General features: G+C 39.7%; 1 protein-coding gene and 1 long non-coding RNA gene across 3 annotated transcripts in view; one reads left to right on the forward strand and one right to left on the reverse strand.

Moving 5' to 3' along the window:
• The window catches only part of PIBF1 (progesterone immunomodulatory binding factor 1), a 237,121-nt gene that overhangs the window by 159,717 nt on the left and 58,375 nt on the right, over nucleotides 1-19,029 (forward strand). The window lies entirely within an intron of this gene.
• Nucleotides 13,708-15,797, reverse strand: LOC116270597. The gene is made up of 3 exons (XR_004178743.1): nucleotides 15,536-15,797; nucleotides 15,057-15,247; nucleotides 13,708-13,853 (listed from the first exon to the last, which is right to left on the reverse strand). It is a non-coding gene; the product is annotated as an uncharacterized LOC116270597 (long non-coding RNA).

Here is a 19,029-nt window from a genome sequence, read left to right on the forward strand (position 1 = left end):
CCATCAATAATGTATGAAAGTTCCAATTTTTCTACGTCCTTGCCTTGATATGGTTAGTTTTTTTTTCTCTATAATGGGTGTGTGGTGGCATATTAGTGTGGTTTTAATTTGCATTTCCCTAATGACGAACGATTTTGAGGATCTTCTCATTTGAGTTTCTTCTTGCCCTCTGTTTGTCTTCTTGGGAGAAGTGTCTCCTCACATTTTTTGTCTGTTTTATCAGATTGTTTGTCCTCTTATTCTTGAGTTTTGAGTATTATTTATGTGTTCTAAATACAAGTCATTTATCAGATACATGATTTACAAATATTTTCTTCCACCCTGTGGCTTATCTTTTCACCTCTTAATGATGTTTTTTTATTTATTTTTAGAGACAGAGTCTCACTTTGTCACCCAGGCTGGAGTGCAGTAGTATAATCATAGCTCATTGCAGCCTTAACTCTTGGCCTCAATAGCCTCAAACTATTGGGAGCCTTAGCATTCCAAATACTAGGACTACAGTTACCTACAACCACCCCTGGCTAATTTTTTTTTATGTTTTGTAGAGATGGGGTCTCACTATGTTGCTCAGGTTGTCTCAAACTCTTGGGCTCAAGTAATCTTCCCACCTTGGCCTCCCAAAGTGCTGGGATTACAGGTGTGAGCCATCCCACCCAGCCAACAATGTCTTTTGAAGAGATGCTTTTTGGCCGGGCGCGGTGGCTCAAGCCTGTAATCCCAGCACTTTGGGAGGCCGAGACGGGTGGATCACGAGGTCAGGAGATCGAGACCATCCTGGCGAACACGGTGAAACCCCGTCTCTACTAAAAACTACAAAAAACTAGCCGGGCGAGGTGGCGGGCGCCTGTGGTCCCAGCTACTCGGGAGGCTGAGGCAGGAGAATGGCGTAAGCCCGGGAGGCGGAGCTTGCAGTGAGCCGAGATCACGCCACTGCACTCCAGCCTGGGCGACAGAGCGAGACTCCGTCTCAAAAAAAAAAAAGAAGAGATGCTTTTATCAAGTACAGTTCATCACTTTGTTCTTTTAGGGATTGTGTTTCGGTGTTGTATTTTAAATATCTTTGCCTAACCTAGGGTCATAAGGGGTTTTGTATATGTTTTCTTCTAGCTGTTTCATAGTTTTAGGTCTGTGATTCATTTTTCGTTTAATTTTTATATCGAGTGGAAGATATAGATTGAAATTGATGTTTGCATAATTGAAACCCAACTGTTCTGGCATCATTTATTGAAAAACAATTGATCATTTATGTGTGAGACTGTTCTCAACTCTCTGTTCCAGTTATCTGTCTGTCTTTATGTCAGTACCACACTGTCTTGATTGCTGTAGCTTTATAATGTCTGGAAATCAGATAGTATTGTTCCTCCAATGCTGTTCATTTCAAAGTTGTTTAGCTGGTTTTTTCTTTGCATTTCTATATGAATTCTATCATCAGTTTGTTAATGTTTTTCAAAAACTAGCTGTGATTTTGGTTGACATTATGTAAGTTGAAAATATAGATGAAGCAGAGAAAATTGACATCTTAATATTGAATATTCTGACCCATGAACACACTGCATCTTTACCCTTATTTAGATCTTCTTTAATTTATCTTACTACTATTATTTTTCAGTTTTCACTGTGTAACTAAAAACTGTCAACTGTTGGATGTCTTTTACTGTCAAATTTTTACAGTGAAAACTACTAAAATAGTAGTATTAGCAAGGTGTATGTTTTTCCATCCTTCTTTTTACCCGTCTGACAAAGTATGATTTTCAATTGGAGATTTTTTTAGAACCCTTAACATCTAATATATTTGTTGATATGGTTATGTTCATTTCAATATGTGACCTTTTGTGTCTGGTTTCTTTCACTGAGCATACTGTTTTTGATGTTCATCCATATTGTAGCATGTAGCCAGTACTTTATCCCTTATTACGGCGGAATAATATTCTGTTGCGTATATTTACCTTAATTTGTTTATTCATTCATCCTTTGATGAACATTTAGGTTATTTCCAACTTTTTGACTATTATAAAAAGTGCTGCTATGAACACACAAATACAAGCAAATGTATGAGTACCTGTTTTCATGTCTTTTAAGTGTGTACCTGGGAATAGATTTACTGGGCTCACCTTTGTTTTTTAGAAAGATATTTTCACTGGATAAGGAATTTGAGGTTGACTTTTCTCTCCCTCTCTCTCTTTTTCAGTAGTTGAAAGATGTTGCTTCACTCTCTTCTAGTTTGCATCGTTTCTGCCAAGATATTGCTTCATCCTTATCTTTGTTCCTCTCTAGGTAATGTGTATTTATTTAGCTGCTTTTAAGAGATTTTTGGTCACTGACTTTAAACAATTTGATTATCATTTGACTTGCTGCAGTTTTCTTCATTTTTTTCTATGCATGGGTTTTGTTGAACATCTTACATATGTGAGTTTATCAAATTTATAAATTTCTTAAATTTTCAAATACTTCTATCCTCTCATTTTCCTTTGGGGACTTCAATTAGACATATATTAGGCTGCTTAAAGTTATTCTACAACAGAACAAATGATGTTCTCTTCAGTTTTTTTTTCAGTCTTTTTTCTGCGTTTCTTTTGGAGAGCTTCTTTTACTATGTCTTCCAGTTCACTAGTCTTTTCTTTACCACTATATAATCTGCTTTCAGTTTAATCCAGTTTTTATCTCATATGTTGTAGTTTTCATTTCCAGAAGTTCAAATTGTATCTTCTTTGTGTCTTTTAGGTCTCTCCTTAACATTCTCAAACTTTATTTTCTGGAACATGTGAAATATAATTTCAGTAACTTTTTTTTGTATTCTTGTCTACTAATTCTATTATTTTGTCATTTCATGGCTGGCTTCAATAAAGTTGATTTATCTCATTATCTATCACATTGTTCAGCTTCTTTGCATACGTAGTAATTATTTACTGGATGCCAGACCTTGTAAATTTAACCTTGGTGCTAGATATTTTGTATTCCTATATGCTTTTGTTAGCTTTTTTCTGGAACATAATTAGGTTTCTTGGAAACAGTTTGATTCTTCCAAATCTTGCTTTTAAGCTTTTTTAGGCAGAAAAGGGTTTATCGTAAGGCCAATTTCTCCCCCATTACTGTAACAAAACTCTTTCAGTATTCCATGTCCTGTAAATTATAAGGTTTTCTACTTTGGCTGATGGAAATAAGCACTATGCCTTGCCCATGTTCACTTCAGAGATTGTTCCCACCAATCTTGTCTGTAGTTTTGTCTCCTGTCTTTATACATATGCAGTGTTCTGTGCCAGGTGAATACTTAAGGGGCACTATCTGTAAATTGTCAGAGTTCTGTCTCTTTGCAGCTCCCTTTTCTTCAGTAGTCTCCCATATGAACTGTAACCACCTTGGTTTTTACTTGTATCAACAGCTCCTTAACTCAGAGAGTTTGACAGGCTCTGCCTTAATTCTCCTTCCCAGCACCGCAGCTTGAAAGCTGTCTCTAGGCAATAAACTCAGACAGTCATAGAGTTTACCTTGTTTGTTTCCTATGTGTCAGGAATCACCATCCTTCATTGCTTGATGGCCAATGTCTTTCAACCATTGTTTTATTAGTTGGTCCAGTATAAAAGAGAAAAAAAGTTATTCCTTTTTGTGTACTTGTACGTACCCCCTAATTCTCAAGTAACCACCAAGTTTAGTTAAGAATCAGGTGTCGGTGTGGAGTTTGTTAAACAGTAGAAAATCCAGAATCATACAGCATGCCACATTATTGCCAACAAGAATTGGTCTTTCTTAGCTGCCTTAAACACGTGCTGTCCTTCTAGTTATTCAGTAAATATTTATCAATTTCCTGCTATATTCAACAACTGATGACAAAATAGACATGGTTTTTCACTTCTAACATAACCAACCTTATTAACAAAGGACTTATTTTCTACTGTAAGCACTCAGAGATTTATCTTTTACAACTAACTTAATTTCAGGAAGCTTGTCTAGAAAATCGGACATGCGCAGTCATCAGTGACCACACGGCAAGGTTTAGCTACCTGGAATTTGGTACCTAGAAGGCATTGCTAGATTTGAAAGATGTTTCAAGATGCATAGGTAAAATAAAGTAGACCTATAGGTACTAACTTTGAAAGAAATTTATAATGTATTGATAATTTTTCAAAAAACAAATTGCAGAATACTTTCTGATTCTCTGTTTGAGTTTTAATATATTTATGTGTGTGCATGTGCACAGCATATACAGAGAGGATGGGATTGTGTTTCTATTTAAACATAGAAAATGAAAAAAATCTGAAAATATGTCATGCAAAGGGGACACAAATAACACTAATCATGCATTAGCAATATAAAATAAGCTTTATTGCTGTAAAGTAAGTACTTGAAGGAATAAAACATTTATCTCTGCCGTTTGAGTTGCCTGACCCATTCTTCTGCCTCTAACAACTGCTAGGAGTGTTCTTCCGGCATCCCCAGTGAGCCCAGTGTCTTGGAAAGAGTCTGTGGCACATGCAACTCATAGGACCCCACCTCAACATTTTAAAGGAGGAGACTTACATAGCTACCATGTGGCCCTAAACAAACTAGATCTGATTAAATTTCAAGGTCAACCATACTTCTAAGACTTCAATGACGTTAAAAAAAAAAACAAAAAACACTCCACTATTTTTTGTACCACTAAGAAGAAGAGTGGAGGATGCTGCTAATTAAACTATGATACAATGCTTTGTTATTACTTTAATTTTTTCATTTTAGACATACTTTCTTTTAGACTTTAGGCAGTGATTTTTTATCCTATATTGCACAACTCTGTTGCTGTGTTTTTCTTCTGTTTCAATGCCGAATCCATTGTGATCTTTTTAGATACTTAAATGACAATTGTACTCAGCCTATGAAGGACTAGCCATACTCCAAACTCAATTGAAATAATAATATGAACAGCCAAGACCAATTTTTTCATGCATGGGCTTTATCAACAGCAACTATAAGATGTATCTTATTTTCTTAGAAGACATTAAAAACAGTATGATTTGTAGGGCTCCTTTGCCTTTCAAAATGTTTGTCTGTTATTAAAAATCCTTTAGTAGGCTGGGCGCAGTGGGTCACATCTGTAATCCCATCATTTTGAGAGAGCAAGGCGGGTAGATAACTTGAGGCCAAGAGTTCGAGACCTGCCTGGCCAACATGTTGAAACCCTGTCTCTACTAAAAATACAGAAATCATCTGGGTGTGGTGGCATGCACATATAGTCCCACCTACTTGGGAGGCGGAGGCAAGAGAATCGCTTGAGCCTGGGAGGCAGAAGTTACAGTGAGCCAAGATTGTGTCACTGCACTCCAGCCCAGGTGATAGAGCAAGACTCTGTCTCAAAGAAAAATATCATTTAGTAAAGAACAGTGGCATGTATTTCATTACTAGAAACACAAGGCTTAAAAAATAACACTTAGATGAGATACTACATTACCTGAATTTTTTTAATTTAGCAAGTGAACTTTAATTCATCAGCCCATCAAAAGTCTTTCTCTTACTAGAATAATAGTAGAATAACAGTCACCAGAACCTGGGAAAGTGAAGATGGGGAATGAAGAGAGGGTGGTTAATGTACAAATATAAAGTTAGATAGAAGGAATAAGTCGTAGTGTTTAATTGTACAATAGGATGACTTTTTTTACAATAATTTATTGTATATTTCAAAATAGCTAGAAGATTCTAAATGTTCCTAATACAAAGAAATGACAAATGTTTAAGGTTATTGATGTCCTAAATATCCCGATTTGATTGTTATATATTATATGAATGTATAAAAATATCACATATACCCTATATGTGTAATTATTATGTATCAATTTAAAAACTAATAATTTTTAAAAAGTCTTTCCCCTATCCAAAACTGTCCTCTGTGCTGTCAATCGTGACTTATTTTTAAATGCCTGTTGCCTACAAGACAATGTCCAGATTCTTTAGCGTGGCATAGATGGCCAATTTGATTCTCATCTACTTCTCATCCTCATCTTCTGTCATCTCCCCTCTTCCCAAATCTTCACGTGCTGTCTCCTCCCACCACTTTGTTACCTTTGTACTTCTCAGTCTCATTTGTTGATTCCTTTTTCTCTGATTATGTCTTAAGTGTTGACGTGCCCCAGGGTTCTGTCTTGTTTGTTTAGGGGAAAAGGGGAAAAAACCAAGAACTTTTAAGTTAGGCAGACTGGTTATATGACTTTAGGCAAGTTATCTTTTGTAAGCCTCAGTTTTCCAAAGTATGAGTGGCAATAATAATATAATATTGCATGTTTGCCCCAAAATGAGAGAGGGTTCAATCTAAGATAAGCACTTAGCACACTAACTGGCATATGTTAATCACTTGGTAAATGTAGGATCTTATTTCTGTTCTAGAGTTACATTCATTTTTCTCTTGCTGGCCATAGTATTAATAGAATAAGTATTTTTCTTGTAAATCTGGCAATTTTTAAAGGAAATAACAGTTCCAGAGTTGGAGTAAATAATGATTTTGCCTATATAGGAGTATTCAGAATAAGCCTGGCGTGGTGACTCACATCTATAATCCCAACACTTTGGGAGACTGAAGCAGGGGTATCACCTGAGGTCAGGAGTTGAAGACCAGCCTGGCCAACATGGTGAAACCCTGTCTCTACTGAGAATACAAAAATTAGCCAGGCGTGGTGGTGGGCATCTGTAATCCCAGCTACTTGGGAGACTGAGGCATGAGAATCGGTTGAACCCAGGAGGCGGAGGTTGTAGTGAGCCGAGATCGCACCACTGCAGCACTCCAGCCTAGGTGACACAGCAAGACTCTGTCTCAAGAAAAAAAAAAAAATTCAGAATAAACAATAAAACGAATTTTAACACAATAGCAAAATTTTTAATGATAATTTAAATAATTTCTGTGACGAGGTATGTGGTACTAAAACTGCAATTTTGAAGAATAATCAACTGCTCTTATCAAATATAGAAGTGTATTTAATTGCATACAAACTAAGCATTTTAGGAGAAATGTGAAAAACTGCATTTTTATTTTATTTATTTTTTAATTAAGTATTCATTGGTGAATAGTGTTTATATAATCATAACATAAATAGTGAATGTTCTTTTTTTTTAATTTCAACTTTTATTTTAGATTCAGGGATACATGGGCAGGTTTATTATCTGGGTTTTTTGTTGGTTGGTTTTTTTGAAATGGAGTCTCACTCTGTCGCCCAGGCTGGAGCGCAGTAGCACAATCTCGGCTCACTGCAACCTCTGCCTCCCTGGTTCAGGTGATTCTCCTGCCTCAACCTCTCAAGTAGCTGGGATTACAGACTCCTGCTACAGTGCCCGGCTAATTTTTGTATTTCTCTGGGTATATTATGTGATGGTAAAGTTTGGAGTTTAATTGATACCGTCACCCAGGTAGTGAGCATAGTACCTAATAGTTAGTTTTTCAACCCTTGGCCCCCGTCCCTCATCCCATTGCTAGTTCCCGGTGTCTGTTCCCATCGTTCCCATCTTTATGTCCATATATATATGCAATGTTTAGTTCCCACTTAATAAGTAAAAATATGGAGTATTTGGTTTTCTGTTTCTGCATTAAATCACTTAGGGTAATGGCCTCCAGCTGCATCCATGTTGCTGCAAAGGACACAATTTCATTCTTTTTTATTGCTGCATAGTGTCCCATGGTGTATATGTATGACAATTTCTTTATCCAATCCATTGTTTATGGGCACCTAGGATGATTGCATGTCCTCATTATTGTAAATAATGCTGTGATGAGCATGCCAGTACATGTGTTTGGTAGAATGATTTATGTTCCTTTGGGTTTATATCCAGTAATGGGATTGCTAGGTTGAATGGTAGCTCTGTTTTAAGTTCTTTGAGAAATCTCCAAACTTCTTTCCACAATGGCTGAACTAACTTATGTTCCTACCAACAATATACAGGCATTCCCTTTTCTCCTCAGCCTCACCAGTTTTGACTTTTTAATAAAAGCTATTCTGACTGGTATGAGATGGTACCTCATTGTGGTTTTGATATGCATTTTTCTGATGATTAGTGATGATGAGCATTTTTTGAAAAACTGTATTTTTAAAACAAAGAAAAGCTTCAAATTAACCAGAATTGTTATATTCAAATTAGAGAACATGAATTACTGACAAAATGAGTTTGTTGAATCAAAAAGCCAAAGTTAAGCAATAATAATACATAAGACAAAAATGAACATAAACATTTAAGAGTAATGATATCATAGTCTATTATCAATTTTCAGTAAATATTATAACAAAAATGATTATATGAATATATACGTATAAATAAAAATAGCTAGTAATTTTGAGAGCCTCCTTAATGCCAGTCATAGCACTTTATGAAACTACAGAAGTTCTGTTTGGGTTAACTGTACTTTCCAGAACATGAAACCCCTGAGTTGGCCAGTGTGTCCAGACTTCTTGAGGCCTGAAAGGAGCTCTCCAGTTGAGTGAGCTTCCATTAGGTTGGCAAGTGTATTAGTCAATTCTCACACTGCTAATAAAGACATACCTGAGACTGGGTAATCAATAAAGGAAAGAGGTTTCATTGACTCATACTTCTGTAGGGCTGAGGAGGCCTCAGGAAACTTACAGTTGTGGTGAAAGGGGAAGCAAACATGTCCTTCTTCACTGGGTGGCAGCAAGAAGTGCCAAGCAAAGGGGGAAAAGCCCCTTACAAAAACCATCAGACCTTGTGAGAACTCACTCACTATCATGAGAACAGCATGAGGGTAACTGCCCCCATGATTAATTACCTCCCACCGGGTCCTTCCCACAACATGTGGGGATTTTGGAAACTACAATTCAGGGTGAGATCTGGACGGGGACACAATGCCTAACCATATCATTCTGTACCTGGACCTTCCCAAATCTCATGTCCTCGTATTTCAAAACACAATCATGCCTTTCCAACAGTCCCCCAAAGTCTTAACTCATTCCAACATTAACCCAAAAGTCCAAGGCCAAAGTCTCATCTGAGACAAGGCAAGTCCCTTCCGCCTATGAGCCTGCAAAATTAAAAGCAAATTAATTAGTTCCTAGATACAGTGGGGGCACAGGCATTGGGTAAATACACTCATTTCAAATGGTAGAAGCTGACCAAAACAAAGGGGCTACAGGCCCCATTTTAAGTCCAAAATCCAACAGGACAGTCAAATCTTAAAGCTCCAAAATGACCTCCTTTGACTCCAGGTCTCACATCCAGGTCACATTGATGCAAGAGGTGGGCTCCCGCAGTCTTGGGCAGCTCTGCCCTTGTGGCTTTGCATGGTTCAGCCCCGCTCCTGGCTGTTTTCATGGGCTGGCAGTGTCTACAACTTTTTCAGGCAGACAGTGCAAGCTGTTAGTAGAGCTACCATTATGGGGTCTGAAAGCAGTGGCCCCCTCTTCTCACAGCTCCACTAGGCAGTGTCCTAGTGTGGACTTTTTGTGGGTGCTCCAACCCCACATTTCCCTTCTGCACTGCCCTAGCAGAGGTTCTCTGTGAGAGCTCTGCCCTTGCAGCAAAATTCTGCCTGAACATCCAGGAGATTTCATACATCCTCTGAAATCTAGGCAGAGGTTCCCAAACCTCAGTTCTTAACTTCTGTGCACCCACCCACAGGCCCAACACCATGTGGAAGCTGCCAAAGCTTGGGGTTTGCGCCATCTGAAGCAAAGGCCAGAGCTGTACATTGGGCCCTTTTAGCCATGGCTGGAGCTGAAGCAGCTGGGATGCAGGGCACCATGTCCTGAAGCTGCATAGAGCGGGGAGGGGGGGTCCCTGGACCTGGCCCCAGGAAACCATTTTTATCTCCTAGGGCTCCAGGCTTGTGATTGGAGGGGCTGCTGTGAAGGTCTCTGACATGTCCTGGAGACATTTTCACCATTGTCTTGGCAATTAACATTTGGCTTCTTGTTACATAGGCAAATTTCTACAGGAGGCTCAAATTTCTCTCCAGAAAATGAGGTTTTCTTTTCTATCGTATTGTCAGGCTGCAAATTTTCCAAACTTTGGTGCTCTACTTCCTCTTGAATGCCTTGCCGCTTAGAAATTTCTTCCCCTACAGTGTAAATTAGTTCAACCGTGTGGAAAACAGTGTGGCGATTCCTCAAGATCTAGAACCAGAAATACCATTTGACCCAGCAATCCCATTATTGGGTATATACCCAAAGGATTATAAATCATTCTGATATAAAGACATGTGCACACATATGTTTATTGCGGCACTGTTCACAATAGCAAAGACTTGGAACCAACCCAGATAGGCTGGTTAAAGAAAATGAGGCACATATACACCATGGACTACGATGTAGCCATAAAAAAGTTCATGTCCTTTGCAGGAACATGGATAAAACTGGAAACCATCATTCTCAGCAAACTAGCACAGGAACAGAAAACCAAACACCACGTGTTCTCACTCATAAGTGGAAATTGAACAGTGAGAATACATGGACACGGGGAGGGGAACATCACACACTGGGGCCTGTCTGGGGATGGGGAGCTAGGGGAGGGATAGCATTAGGAGAAATACCTAATGTAGATGACGGGTTGATGGGTGCAGCAAACCACCATGGCACATGTATACCTATGTAACAAACCTGCACATTCTGCACATGTATCCCAAAACTTATAATTTAAAAAAAAAAAAAAGAAAGAAATTTCTTACCCCAGATACCCTAAATCATCTCTCTCAAGTTCAAAGTTCTACAGATCTCTAAGGCAGCGGCAAAATGCCACCAGTCTCTTTGCATAGCAAGAGTGACCTTTACTCTAGTTCCCAAGAAGTTCCTCATCTCCATCTGAAACTACCTCAGTCAGCCTGGACCTTTTTGTCCATATCACCATCAGCATTTTGGTCAAAGGTCTAGGAAGTTCAACCAGTCTCTAGGAAGCTCCAAACTTTCCCACATTTTCCTATCTTCTTCTGAGCCCTCCAAACTGTTCTAACCTCTGCCAGTTATTCAGTTCCAAAGTCACTTCCACATTTTCAGGTATCTTTACATCAGCGCCCCACTATCCAGTACTGATTTACTGTATTAAGCTGTTCTCATGCTGCTAATAAAGACATACCTGAGACTGCGTAATCTATAAAGGAAAGGTTTAATTGATTCACAGTTCCACGGGGCTGGGGAAACCTCAGGAAACTTACAGTCATGGTGGAAGGGTAAGCAAACATGTCTTTCTTCACATGGTGGCAGCAAGGAGAAGTGCAGAGCAAAGGGGGAAAAGCCCCTTATAAAACCATCAGATCCTGTGAGAACTCACTGTAACGAGAACAGCATGAGTGTAACCATGCCCATGATTAATTACCTCCCACTGGGTTCTTCTGATGGGAACTACAGTTCAGGATGAACTTTGGATGGGAACACAAAGCCTAACCATATCAACAATTACATCAAAGAAGAATCAGAGAATTTGCAAAAATGATTCAAATACAATCAGTCTACTCTTAGGTTCCTGATGGATGTGTTATTAGCTATATTTAACATATTGAAGAAAAACAGAGAACATACTGAATAGTGTAATATATGGTATGATTACTCTTGAAATCACATTTTCACTAAGTGATTAAGCTTTTGGAAAACTGGCCACAAAGTTGACCTAAGACTGATTTGGAAGATTGGGGCTGATTTGAATGTAAATATAATCCTTTATCATTAAAAATGTAACTAGTACCTAGACAAATAGGAATTTTTTTTTGTTTGTTTTTTTGAGACAGAGTCTCGCTTTGTCAGCCAGGCTAGAGTGCATTGGCACGATCTCGGCTCACTGCAACCTCCGCTTCCTGGGCTCAAGCAATTCTCCTGCCTCAGCTTCCCCAGTAGCTGGGATTACAGGTGTGTGCCACCACGCCCAGCTAATTTTTTGTATTTTTAGTAGAGACAGGGTTTCACTATGTTGGCCAGGCTGGTCTCAAACTCCTGACCTCAGGTGATCCGCCCGCCTCGGCCTCCCAAAGTGCTGGAATTACAGGCGTGAGCCACCACACCCAGCCGACAAATAGCTTTTATACTTTTTTGACCATGACCTATAGTATGAAGTGTACCTTACATAGCAAGCCAGTGCCCAAATATGTGTTCTATATTTGTGTGTGTGTATCTGAAACAATATCCCTAACATGTGGAATACATTCTATTAGTTGCTATTCTGTTCTGTTTCTTTTTTTTAATTTCCTCTTTTGTTTTAACACTGTCAGCAACCTATGTGTGAAAACATTCATTTGGACAAATGTGTAATATTTTCTTCTTGTGGAAACCTTGATGAAAAATGGGCTTTGGAATTGAAAAAGAAAGGTGAAAAAGTAAGAATGATTATAAAGGATGATAGAGAAATATGGAGGCATCCGATGTGACTGTTGTATAAATATCTAAAATGCTTCCCAGATATGTTTGTCTACTATGTATAGGAGCAAGCTAATCCAACCTCTATATCATTTTGAATTAATACTGTGTACTGCTGAAATAACTGTTATATATCCCCATATTTTTGGCCTGTCCCTTTTCTGCCCCTTTGAGCACTCTTTGAACAAATTGACTGTGGTTTTCTCAGTTGGTTGGAATTAGTATCATTTACAAATTTGAATAATAGTCTGTACTGTATTCCTCCAAATTATTTATAGTACACCTATATGGCTAAGACTCAGAGAACCCCAATACTTTCATTCTTTATCTAGAGAGGTGTTTAGACTACGTCTTCACAAAAAGGTACCCCTCCAATTCAATAGTGATTTGCTTTGAAAAACAAATCTTATTTTGAACTTCATTGACTTTTTTGAAGGTCTCCTATTTATTTGTTAACATTTTAATCGCTCAGTTACATAGTTCTTGAGGAACTGCAGTAAATAGCAAGAATTCCCATTGCAGAAACCATGTTACTTTTTCTCAAATAAATTTGTTTATTTATGGCTTTTTATACACAGAGCACTTGCCTTAGAATAATTTATAAAAGTAGTGTTACTGTAAACTGTTCTAACCCATCATGCCATTTAGCTCATCATAAGAAATAAAGTGTATTTAGTAATAATGTTTGTTAAGTGTTAGGCAATACTAATATCAAGTTTATTCTTTCAACAAATATTTATTGAGTACCTATTATGGGCCAGGCATTTGTTCTAGGTTCTGGGAATGATTAGTGAATAAGACACAAAAATTCCTGCCCTTTGGTACTCATACTGGAGTTGGGGAGAAACAGAGATTTTTTTGTCAAGTGAAATATATACTCATTTAGAACCTGATGGGTTATATGAAGAAAAACAAGCAATGAAGAAGATTGTGAACAGTTCATACTGCCTGTAGTTCCCAGCCCAGTGGGGATGTAGGAGACTCAAAGTGAGTGCCATGGTTTTTAAGTTTCTTCTGAAAGTGGCCAAATCAGCAAGGAAAAAGGCATTAGACCTATAGATGCTACATGAATGTAGGCATTCAGGCAAAATGTAATCGGGTATCTCTAGTATGGAAGAATCGTTGTAAAGCATATTTCTTTATGGATAATTAGTCACATTTATTTATCATTTGTGTGTGTGCGTGTGTACAGAGACGTCAGTGCATACATACACATGCCTTTCATACACCTTCTTTGTCTTTGGGTCTCAGGGGAGAGGGATTCTTTTCTGTTCACATTCTGGGTTATTTTTAATATTGCTTTATTTTCTGTTATTGGGAAGCAGTAACAAGTATCGCCTGAACATGATTCTGGAAGCAGACTCACTGGATTCAAATCTCAGCTCTGGCAATTACTAGCTGTGTAAACTTGGAAAAGTTTTTTAACTTCTTTTGGTTTCGGTGTCCTCATTTGTAAAATGTTAAGTTCCAAATAAAGCGACTTTCATTGAAATATTTCCTCAGAAAATCCAGGGGTTTATTTTTTTAGAAACAGATTGTGTCTTGTAACATCTAAGGGGTGGAAAAACAAGACAGAAGAGAAAAGGCAACATTTAAAAATAGGCAAAGACAATCTGAAAGTGCTACGTACTGTATGATTCCAACTATATAACATGCTGGAAAAGACAAAACTATGGAGTCAGTAAAACAGCAGTTGCCAAAAGTTAGGAGGACTCCACCATGCCTGGCTGGTGTCGTGCCTTCTATGGGGTTTAGACAGATACATGACATGTGTCTGCCATTATGTTATCACAGAGCAGTTTCACTGCCCTAAAAATCCCGTGTTCTGCCTCCCAGGCTCAAGCAATTCTCATGCATCAGCCCTCCGAGTAGCTGGGACTACAGGCGTGCACCACCACACCTGGCTAATTTTTGCATTCTTAGTAGAGAGGGGTTTCACCATGCTGGCCAGGCTGGTCTTGTTGGCCAGGCCACAAGTGAGCCGCTTGCCTCGGCCTCCCCAGGTGCATGAGCCACTGCACCCAGCTTTAATTTATTTAAATTTCTCTTTCTTTCTTTCTTTCTTTCTTTCTTTCTTTCTTTCTTTCTTTCTTTCTTTAAATTTCTTTCTTTCTTTCTTTCTTTTTTTTTTTTTTTGAGATGGAGTCATGCTCTGTTGCATAGTCTGGAGTGCAGTGGCACAATCTCGGCTCACTGCAACCTGTCTCCTCGGTTCAAGCAGTTCTCCCAGGTTCAAGCGATTATCCCACCTCAGCCTCCCAAGTAGCTGGGATTACAGGCACACACCACCATGCCAAGCTAATTTTTGTATTTTTAGTAGAGACAGGGTTTTGCCATGTTGGCCAACCTGGTCTCAAACTCCTGACCTCAGGTGATCCCACCTGCCTTGGCCTCCCAAAGTGCTGGGATTACAAGCATGAGCCACCATGCCCAGCCCACCTTTAATTTCTTTATGTTGGTTTTCACCTTTCTCTCATATCTCCTTGAGTAACTTACTAGTCAACCTTTTAAATTATTGATTTAGTATTTCAAATTATTTATCTAGTATTATCTTGGTTTGGATCCACTGCTGGAGAGTTGGTGTGACCTTTTGGGGTTGTTACAGAATCCTGTTTTTTCATATTGCCAGAATTATTTTTCTGGTTTCTTCTCATTCGCATAGACTATTTTGTCTACCCGAATGAGAAGGAACTGATTTATTTCTAATTCAACTGGTTTTTTACCCATCGGGGATGTGACTTTATAGTTTGTTACCTAGCTTTGACTCAGTGCTTTCAGTGTGAAGACTCTATGAGTTCCTTAGTTATAGAGAATCTTTGTGTGATGGCTTTCTCAGATGCTGTGATAGTAGTGATGTGCTGGATTTGTGAGCAGGTTCGCTGTCTCCTGTGGGGCTGGAATGGCAGAGGTCTCATGAAGCTTCTCTCATTCCCAAGTGATGTGCCCTTAAGAAAAAAAAATAAATAAATAAAATCTCCAGTATTTTATTCACATGGTTGAACAGTGCAAGCTTCAGGCCAATAGGAGGTGCCCATAGGTAAAAACCAGCTTCCACTAAAGCAAGTGGGTAAATGCCACACTTAATAGTGAGCAGAGCTCCCAACCTTGACAGAAGTAGCTGGGGAAGGTCTATGAAATGCACTGAGGTCTTTTCAGGGAGAAGAGAGGGAGCCACCACAGCTCTCCTTCCAGGCCAACAGGAAAGTAATCCGCCTCCCAGGCACACTCCTGACCTGCTGTTCCAGCTGTTCAAATCCGAAAAGCATCTCTTTTCATCTGCAGGAATACTGATGTTCCATGTAGACTTTCCCCTATGAGCCCAGCACTGTTCCTGTGCCTCTGCTGAAAAAAACTTCCCACAAGTGGAAAGTTCAGGGACTCAAGGCCTGCAGACTGGTTTCTTTTGTCCTACACGGTGCCTCTGTAATGTGCGGCACTTCCCCTTTACCTAGAGGGCCAGACTACTGTGAATCTTGCTACTCTTCTGGGTTTAGCTGCCTAGTGGGGCTCCCACACTCCAGGACGGTACTGGAGAATATCTGCCAAGGATCAAGTGATGTGACCTGTCCTCTAGTCTCTCAGCAGCGGGTACCAGCACCAGTTCTGATGGGGGTAGGAGAAGAGTGACGTAGACTCTGAGATTTCCTTAGTGTTGGCTTTCTCAGATGCCAGCAGTAGCAGTAATGTACTGGGCACATGGACAGACTCAAGACCTCCTGGTTAGCCAAGGTGATGCAGGCAATGGCAACAGCTGAGGGCACACAGAAGTTTTCTCCTTCCTGAATGCTGCCTTCAGGTGTCATAATGGGCTGTGCCTGGCTACCAGCCAGGAGGTGGTGCTTGCAAAAGAGTACCAGGTGCAATGGTAGTAGTGGAATTTGCGCTTGCCTTATATTACCCAGGGCAGGCACTCTGGGGTCTCAGGCAATGGGTGGGACTGTGGAGCCTCCAAATATCTCTGTCCGTTGTGTTATCCTACCAGGACTCATACAGTGGCAAAGCCCGGTGAGGGCTGGACCAGGCAAGTCCTCACTCAGGCTCCTCAGGTACAAGCACAAGCAGTGTCCCCGGTGGGGATCAGAGAGCAGCTTTTTGGCCACTGGGGTAATGTTCCAGGGAGGAGCAGAGCTGCCTCTGGTGCACAGAAGAATCCATACAGGGAGTGGGGGCAGCGGGGAGTAGCAGGAGACAGTAAGGCCCACTCAGCTACCATGCACTTGGCACAGCAAGTCCCATACCCGCAGTATTCTGCTAACAGCAACTAGCTGTGTTCCAGGCAGTCTACACTTAGAACACAAAACTGCCCCCAAACAATAAGCCTTCCTGCCGGTGATAAAAACCAGGCTTTCAGGCCATGCCTATCCACCTGTGAAGCAGGGACTTCCAGCTTCTGCACTATAGCACACTTCATGCCATCCCCCTGGTTCTGGCCAACAGGGTTAGTCTCCACTTAAAATCATATTGCAAATCTCAGGAGTTCTTTTCAACTGTGACTACAGCCTGAGTGAGCGGGCAGACTTCTGTGAGTTCCCCTGTGAGGTAGGATCAGGAATGGCTTTCCTCCATCCCCGCTGGAGTCTGGTAGTGCATGCAAAGCACATCCTGATGCGACTCCTCGTGTATTCCCCACGCTCGCTAAATCGGCTCCCACACTGAGTAGGATTAAGGCCTTCCCATGTGGCCTGGGCTGCCCAATTCCGCTGTGGGAGTGTGTGTTCCGGTGGCTGAGTCTCCCCGTCTTATGCCCTGGAGATTGTTTTCCATCTGGTTCACAGTATAGGCTGTTGCCACCACTTCTTTCAAAGGATCTGTGGGTTTTTTTTCAGTTCTTCTGTTAAATTCTTGTGATGCTTCTTGTACAAAAAAGTTCACAGTGTGAATCTCTACACATACTTTGTTTTTCTAAGTAGGAGAGGTATGCTAACACTGTCTGTAGTCCACCATCATGTCTGGGTATCCTGCCTACAGTACTCCCAGTATCTGCAGGTCACAGAGCCACAGAGGCTGTGGCAGAGCTACCCGGATCCTCTAGGATTGGAGGAAACAGAGCAATGGAGACAGGACCTGAAGTTGTGAGGGCAGATGCTCAGAAATTATTATTAACTGTTATCACTCTGTTACTTATTTTTGAGGTTGTTCTGATATGAAATTACATATAAAGTAACATTTTATTTTAATTATGTTGGACATAACATTTATCTTCCATATGAATGGCTGATTCGTTACATGGACAAAACATTTCACTTTCATTGTAGTTATAGCTCTGTGTCTAACCTTGCCAAGTGCTTAATCCAGGAAGTCTTGGTTATGGTTCATTCTGGAAAAAAAAATCAGTTAACATAGATCCAGACAGTATGCTAGTATTTGTTATTTAAATCATGCTCGTATAGGTGCAAATACCAGGTCATATAATTGTGTGTGTGTGTGTGTGTGTGTGTGTGTGTGTGTGTGTACACATTACCAAATGCCAGCCACCGCTGAAGTGGGAAAAGCAATGACTTATTTATAAATTAAATTCTGTTTATACATCAAACAAATAAGGTAATTGCTTAAATTTTTTACCTACCGGTTGTTCCTTAAAAACTCATGAGTGACTATACATTGTTTCATTTAAGAGCTATTTGAAAATCACAATGCAAATTCTTTATACACACAAAGACACACACATACATACACACATCCCAATCAGCAATGTTATACAATTGAACCACATTAAATTAATTTCTCAAAGGTAGCTTTGAAGGAGAAAGAAGTTGCAAACACTTGAACTCAAATTCTGTTTTCTAACTCTAATTTCTGGTCCTTCCAGCTCTGCTAGTTCTTTCATTCCCACTAAATTTGTGCTTTATTTGGACTCATTACAAGTCCCTGTCTCATAAAACCCTGCCATATTTTTCCAATCTGTCAAGCCCCTCCTGGTTTTACTTTTCTTCCTACCTATCCTTAGACTTTATCAACCATCTGAGTACTAGAATTCACCATCTCTCCAGATTGCTTTGTGGTCAAATTTATACATCAGGCTTTTCCTTGACAATTTCTACCTTTAGCATATTATCTTACGGTCTGGTAGTTAGCCTATAAATAGTTAATGGAAGAAAGGAGAGAGAAAGAGAAAATTCTTAGGTTTTGCAGTAACAATACTGAAAACCTCTTGTGGAAATCTGTGTGACTCTTCCTGCTTGGAAGCATTATAAATTCATGTTATTGAATTATCAACTAGGCCCTTCACTACTGTTGCCCAGTGTTTTTATTTTTCTGTCTCCATCGCAGATCATTTCCAATCCCAAAGCTATCAGTTCTATTATTTGTCTCCTTTTCCTCTACAATTGGGTCATCTAAACTTATTTTCACCTGAGGATTTTTCAGTATCTCTCCTTACCCTTTTTCTCCTTTTTAGTACCCCTTTCAAAGTGTGTGTGTGTGTGTGTGTGTGACCAAATGCCAACCACCACTGACGCACATACATACATGGAGGAAGTGGTATTGGCATAGGCTACTTTCAAAAGTTAATACCCTATCTTTGTACTTAATATATTCTTCTCTACTCCCACGTCAGCTACACTCTCCTCAGTGGTCATTAATGACCTCTGAACAGCCAGCATTTTCTTCTCAGAGCCTATACAATTTGATCTATCTATGGCATGATATTCTAGATATTCTAGAAATTCTGTCCTGTTTTGGCATTATAACACAATTCTCCCTGCTTCTCGTCCTCTAACTCTGATGG

The sequence above is a fragment of the Papio anubis genome, chromosome 15, assembly GCF_008728515.1.
Source record: "Papio anubis isolate 15944 chromosome 15, Panubis1.0, whole genome shotgun sequence".
NCBI classification, from domain to species: Eukaryota; Metazoa; Chordata; class Mammalia; order Primates; family Cercopithecidae; genus Papio; species Papio anubis.